Raw genomic sequence first — 7,591 nt, 5'->3', positions numbered from 1 at the left:
ATTTCTACAGCATTTTTCGACCATCATAGCGGACCAAAAGGCTAATCATTTTTATCAGAGGATGATATGCAATCGTTCAAGCTAAGTTTAAAAAATTAAACATATTTTTATGCTAAGTTTTGAGATATCACTGCTCAAAGTTGCAGCATTACAATGCCGATGAAATAGACGCGTAAGAACAATAGACATGGTTTTTATTGCAAGCGTGAAGTATATTTGTGAAAATATTTCGACGAATAAGGATGCATGAAAGTGTAAACATAAACCATCTCCCACACATACATCACAGTTTAGCCGTTTTGGAAAACGAATCCAAACTACGGCGGTCTCATGTGGCTGCGATTTTCTGTTCGTTTTTGAGCTTTTAAGAGCTTTTAATCACATTCCCACATATTTGGCACCTACAACACAACAGAGTAAGACATGGCGAATCTTTTGATACCAAATAACTGTAATGTGAATTTTATTGCAAGTCAACCTTTAAAATATTTATCCAACAGGTATAATTGCTTGTATATCGAAGTCTCTACTATAATAAAAGTATCATGTTCATACATTGATAAATAAAGTTTTGAAGAGCGAGCTTGTAACGTTGCCATCTTGATGAGTTGTAGAGACTGATCTGAGTGAGTTGCTGATGTGTATTTATATAGTGTACCAGGCATGTAAAAAGTTATAAAAAATGGTGTATGGGTTACTGTCATAAGCTGAACATCTGGTGCACCAATTTCCACAGACAACGCCAAGGCAGAGGCAATAAAATGGGACATAAACCCACCCAATTTCAAGAGTCGCTAAGCCAAGCTCCAGAAATTGCACCAATATAATTGCTGATCCTTTGATGGCACCCAAAGCAAAGAGTGCTGAAAGCATCAATCCAGACAGAACCAGCCAGATTCGGAAAAATGAATCAGCCCAAAATAGCCAACTAGACTTCGGGTGACATACTGCCCTGGGATAATTAATTTAACACAAAGGGCAGTCAGCTACAATATATATATATACATATATTTCTCAAAGTTGCTTGTATGTGTATTCGTGTATTCGTGTATATGTCGTTTTGATCGTCCAGCTATAGCTATTATTTTAGTATGGCGCCCACATGCTACAAAGCCCCGGTTAAAACATATTTTGGAACCTGAGTATAAGCAACACAATGCTTCTTTGTTTTTTCCCGTTAGGGCTAATTTATTCCGCCCCACGATATCAACTATAATTATCTCAAACTTAAAATTTGCCGATTAGTGTACTGATTACATACGTTTTTAAAAGATATACGTCGCCGAACTCGCCATGGCAAGTTATCTGTATCCGTTTTTCGGTATATCCGGTATCCGTTTAAATGAAAACGTTTCAAAATGGTAAAATGAATGTTGAAAGTTTAAGGTTTACTAAAATACATACTGAAACTTCCTTCAAGTATATGTTTAGTAAGTTAAATTCATTTAAGTTAAATTCAGTGTTTATGTTACACGTCTGCCTCAAAGGTAAAAACTCTCCATGTAGTACATTGTAATGTTATACTATCTTAGGCCCACCCCCTGCAGATCATAACCACAAAATGCACTAAAGTCATTGTAGGTACCTATAGTCAGGTCTGTATTTCCCGGTTTCAAGTTGGGACTGCAAATGTTACGCAACTAGTTATGAACACTTGGGGTTGGGGGGGGGCAGTGTAAACCCACAATAGGGTTCGAAGCAGCGCCTCGAAGCTCTGAACCTTTTAAGCATCATCAACCCTCAAAGTATGCATAAATGCAATCAATTGTAAGCATCAAAACCTACATACAAGTAAATATATTGTTTATGGTTTATGTCAATATGGCAATAGCATGGGGCATTCTGTATCTATTTCAACATCTTTATATATGTGTAATGTTAGAAGATTATTTCGACGAGCTTGGCAAACCAGGCTCCTCATTGATGTTTTTGATTCGCTTCAATGCAGAAAAGGATCTCACCCACTGCATCAGTGGCAGGCAAAACCATTGCATATACTAAATAAGTAAGCCTCATCGCTAGTTGCGCTTGAGCAGCGCTAGTAAATTAGTAGTTGGAAATTCCAAGTGAATGAGCTTAGACTGCAATTTTTAGTACCTAGCCGCCAAAAATCACTAAAAGGTTTGGGTGGCTCAGCCGCCTAGTCGCCCCAGGGAATGCTGGTCTGCTTATAGTTACTAAGATTAACATAGCACTTTTGTACTATTTTTAATGATGATGATTTTTACCAGGAGGTGATTGCATTAGATAATGACTATGGGTTTCTATACCACTCTATGTACGTCTATCGCCTAAGATATTAGCCTACATGCCAATTTTTGCATGCTAACACTGAAACGGACTAAAATCATATAATTGTATACCAAATAGTTTTTGATTATAATCGTAGCAAAATAGACTAAATTTAGCAATTACCTGCTAAGGATTTCACATTTACATTTTACCACCTTTACATTTTTATTTTTCCTTCTAATTTAATTCAATAAAACACTTCTTTCAAGTTATAAAATTTTTAATTTACAGTTGTTTGTAAACCTTTACAGTTGTTTTATTTATTTTTAATTTAGTTGTCCTGCACAAAACTTTTTCCTCATGATATGAAGTTTGAAAGTTACAGTTGTTTGACAAAGTTTGAAAACCTTTACAGTTTTTTATCTTTTCTCTTAATTTATTTCATTTACACAAAACACTTTTCTCATGATGTGTAGTTTGAAAGTTAAAATGGCAAATGTTGCTATATGTTAAATACAAATCAATTTTCTGACCAAAGACTTTGTTATTTCCCGGGCAACGCTAGGTAGAACAGCTAGTATATATGTACATATATATATATATATATATATATATTGCAATCACGCACATACACAATAACAAAATGGGATTTATTAATGTAGATGAGCTACTAAAAATACCAAATGCTTTTATTTGCTGGTGACGAATGGCATGTATGGGAGCAGGCGAGATAAAAAAAAGAGAGTGGTGAGTGCACAACTCCAACTGCAGCATTTACAATTGCAAAATGCTGTTGTATATTTAAACCTCAGAGTTTGCTGGCAGGTGACACTTTTGGCTAGTTTTGACATTTAATGAACAAAAATTGTTGCATCCATCTGTGAAAGTGCTAGCTCAAATCTTGCATCAAATCACTGACCATTATAATAGTGCAAATCACGCTTGGCCAGCCTATTCATAATGATCACACAGATTGTTGACTTGATGATGTTCAGTGACTGCTCTTGAATCAGAAACACGCAATTTTATCACAAGGTTGGTATGTATATTAATATGTTAAAGTATCAATATACATCTAGTATAATGTTTATAACATTTGTATGTAGATGTATATAGAGTTGCTTAAATAATTGCCGAGTTGTCCTCTCAACTTCTACTGAGAGACAAAGAGGAGACAATGACAATAAAGTGGTTTCTTTTCGCTAGTTGATAAAGCAAGGTTTTTGCTGATAAAAATGATTGCGTTATCACATAGTCACAGCATTTGTAAATTAGAGCTAGCGTTTGAACAATCACTGTGGCAGAAAAAGCATGATTTTAATTTGCAGTAAACAGTGGAATTATTTCATCATTAAGCTTTGGGTTAAAACAAGCTGTAGTTTTAAAAAGCAGGTTCCATAAAAATTGAATTTAGGGTGCTCTTAAAATTAATATATTGGATTAACAAAGTAAAATAATTTTTGCTGTAAAGAATACAATAGAAAAACTTTTTCATAAAAAAAATGTCTAGCTTCAGGTATCATTCAAAAATAGATTGTTACTGTGACGATTTGCAGTTATCTCCCCATCGAAGTGTTCTGATTTGGTATAATTGCTTGAAATTACTTTTTACGTGCATTTTTTTAGTTCCATTTGATTCTTGTATGATTAATTTATTTTTTAAGGTTAAAAAACTACACTTTTTATATACACATTAATGCTAGTTTGTCAAAACTAGCATTAATACAAGGTTCGCTAGATTTGATGTCTTGCATGTTTGCAGTTTGTGTTAATTTTACTTTTAAAGAGTTTAGTTGGGCACACATGAAATAAATTTAGAGTAAGCCCATCAGTTTAGAGCTTTTTATTTAAAGGTTACTAAATCATGTAACACCGAATTCTAAGCAAAGGCTTAAAAATCAACTTACACAAATTTTTAGTAGATTTTATCAGAAAGTATCAGCATTTTTATCATTTGTGATTGTTTTTAATGTTTGAGGTGATCTGACTGCCAGGATGCTTCAAGAAAAAATTCACCAAAACCTTATCACGGTTAAATCCCTTAGAAGAAAAGTGCATGCGAAGTGATGTGCTAGCTGTATCTCTTGTTATTGATATTGGCCATTGCATTCAATTTACGGCGTTTCTTTTTTGTTGATCGTTTTCCCAAAGTGCAACTACCCTAGGACACTTATGTATTCGCCTCACCTAACTTTTGCATATTCGCGAAGTCATCCTCTCGTGAAGGTTTCATGTACGAAACTAAACTATCATAACGAATGAGCGAAAACGCGAAATTAAATAGCTTTGTTTATTGATAGTCCAAGAAACAAATGGCAGCAAGCAATCAAATTGCATTATCAATCTCGCCCACACCATTCTAATTGCGGTTCACAAATACAAACTAGTCCCAAATAGAATTTTTTTTCTTATCGGTGAACTGAACCTGAGGAATCTAATTATGTTTGTTCCACTGCATTTATTTTCACATCACTATATTTTCGCACTCATCAGAGCTGCGAAATTAAGTTCCAGCAAAAATTTACTCTGTATGCTACTCACGAAACTAAATACTAGCGAAATATAAGTGTCCTAGGGTAAACGTCACAATTGCAGTTTCTCTTAAATCCGAGCATTTTAGCCATGCTCAAGTTTTATCGATTTTATCTTTGAAACACCCTGTCAGACAGATAATCTCAAACATCAAAAACAATTTCAAGTGACAAATATCGGTGTTTTCTGATGAAATCTACTAAAATGTTGTTTCAGTTCATCTTTCAAAGTAAAAGTGGATGATAAAACCAATGAGCAGCAGGCAATGAAAAAAGAACTTTATGATGCATAACTAAAGGAGTAGATTAATGGCTAGACAAACACTGCTGAAACAGGTGGCCTACTATTGTGGAGAGCGACCGAGAACTGTCCTGGTACTGGCTGCATACAAGTTATTTTTGGACAAATTTGTGCAAAGCTTTTAGGGACTGTAATCAGGTATTTTTTTGATATTTAAAATAGAAGGCTTTTTTCCATATATACACTGTACAATCAAAGGTTTTTATGACTGGCTGCTTTGTTTCATTAGACCTGCTGGTTCTCCTTTTCAAGACTAACTAACTTATGGTATATTGCTAATACGATAATACGATAATGTGTTTTTGTGTATAATTTATGATTTAAATGAGAAAAAAACAATACTTGCAACAAGTTACATGCTAAGTGTTGAAATCCATCACTACATTAATCATAACTTTTAAAAAATGTGAAGAGAGCTTGTTTAACAAAAGTACAAATATTCAGAATAGAAGATTTGTTGCTGTTTTTCTTAGAGAGCTACATTGCTGCTGAGTCAGTTTTTCATCTAAAAACTCAATATTATTAAACTACCAATAAAATGAGCTGCTTAAAGTTTAGAAGATTTATTTTTCAATTCTGAAACAAAAATTGGTAGATTTTTATTAACTTTAGCTTACAGTCAAAAAAACTACCACACTTTTTATTGTGTATGGTAGCTTTTTAAATCTCTCTACTGTGGAATATTTCATATTGTGCATATGGAGGCTTTTCGCAATTGTATATGTGACATTGGTTCTTGCTTTTCAATTATTATACAGGGTCAGGCTGGACGCTATGCATTACGTTAGGTACAACGTAAAGTAGCTAGTGTTCATTTTGAATAAGTTGAGTTGAACTGGTAGTTCCGTGATCTTGTTCTGTTGCTATACAAACTTTGTACTATAACTTTTGTTTGTTTGTTTGTATTTTCATCAAAGAATAAAAAAAAACATAATAGAAAAATCAATCTATATTTAATGATGAGGGCCCACGTGCACAATAGCGTAGCTAGTCGAGGTGCAGAGCCCGGGTAGACAGTCAACAAAAACAAAAGTTCATTTACTGCAAAAAAAGCTATGTCAGAGAGTCAAGGAGCCATTGTTTCAGAGTAGTTCGAAAAACAGTGTGATTTTCAATCCGCCTCAATTCGACCGGCAGTCCGTTCCAGGCAGCCACCAGCTGGTAAGCACAACGCCTGTGGGCCAACAGCGGAGGTCAAAGGTGGCAAGGGAAGAGAAAATTGAGAGTTTCTGGTATCATAAGGTGGATCTGGCTTAGATTTAATATAGCTTTTAAATTCAGAATGAGCCAATGTGCAAATACGTAAAAGATATACTTCATGAATTGGTAGAATATTTGCTTTTTCGTAAAGATCAGAAGTATGATAGGTGGGGGTTTATTAAAAATTATTCTCAATAGTCGATTTTGAATTACCAAAATTTTATTTACGTGACTCCGTGGTGCATTTCTCCAAGCCTCAATACAATAGATAATTTTACTGCTGATCAGACTGTTGTAAAGCAAAATCAAAACATTTCTAGGTAATAATCCTGATGCTATATAAATCAGACCCAAGCTTTGTCTAAGTTTTGAACGGAGGCTGTCAATATGGTCTTTCCAACTTAGTGAGCTATCAATGCTAATTTCAAGAAATTTAACGTTATCTGAGTAATTCAGTTGTCTGTCATTTAAATAAACACTTCGTTTAATTGAAATCTGTTTTGGGGATTTTTAATTATCATATAATTAGTTTTATCTACGTTTAACGTCAGTTTATTAGCAAAACACCAAAATTTTAGCTTCTCTAGGTTCAGGTTGATTTGAGCCATGTCTCTATTTAGATTGTTACTCTCAAAAAATAAAGTGGTATCGTCTGCAAACAGAATTGTTTCCAAAAAATTTGCGCTTTGAACTAAGTCATTGATATAGAGGAGGAATAAGGTAGGACCCAAGATAGATCCCTGGGGTACCCCACAGGTAATGTTTAGAGACTGAGATGTGACTTTGTTTACATATACACATTGTGTTCTATTAGTTAGGTAGTGTTTTATTAGATCAATAGAGTTGTATTCAAAGTTTAGGTTTTGAAGTTTTTGCAAGAGGATTGTATGGTCAAGGGTATCAAATGCCTTCGAAAAGTCTATAAATATACCAATAATCACCAAGCTGGAGTTTAGCGCTGCAAAAGCGTTGTTCACAAATTCTATTAAAGCATGGTGAGTACCTTTGTTTGATTGGAAACCATATTGGGAGCTAGATACAATATTTTCTTTTTGAATGTGCAATTGTAGCTGGGTGTTTAATACTGATTCGAACACTTTAGAAAAAATTGGGAGTATGGAAATAGGGTGATAATTAGTTAGACTGGATTTACTACCTTTGTTTTTATATATAGGTAAAACTTTGGCACATTTCATTTTAGAAGGTACTGAACTAGTCAGGATAGATTGATTTATTATGTGCGCTAAAGGAGCGGCAATGTAGTCCGCGCTATCCCTAACTAACCTCGCAGGAATTCCATCGATACCTTCAGCTTTGTGCTCATTTA

This window comes from Watersipora subatra, chromosome 8, assembly GCF_963576615.1.
Source record: "Watersipora subatra chromosome 8, tzWatSuba1.1, whole genome shotgun sequence".
In the NCBI taxonomy this organism is placed as follows: Eukaryota; Metazoa; Bryozoa; class Gymnolaemata; order Cheilostomatida; family Watersiporidae; genus Watersipora; species Watersipora subatra.
The sequence above is the reverse complement of the archived record's forward strand: the minus strand, read 5'-3'. Positions refer to the sequence as shown.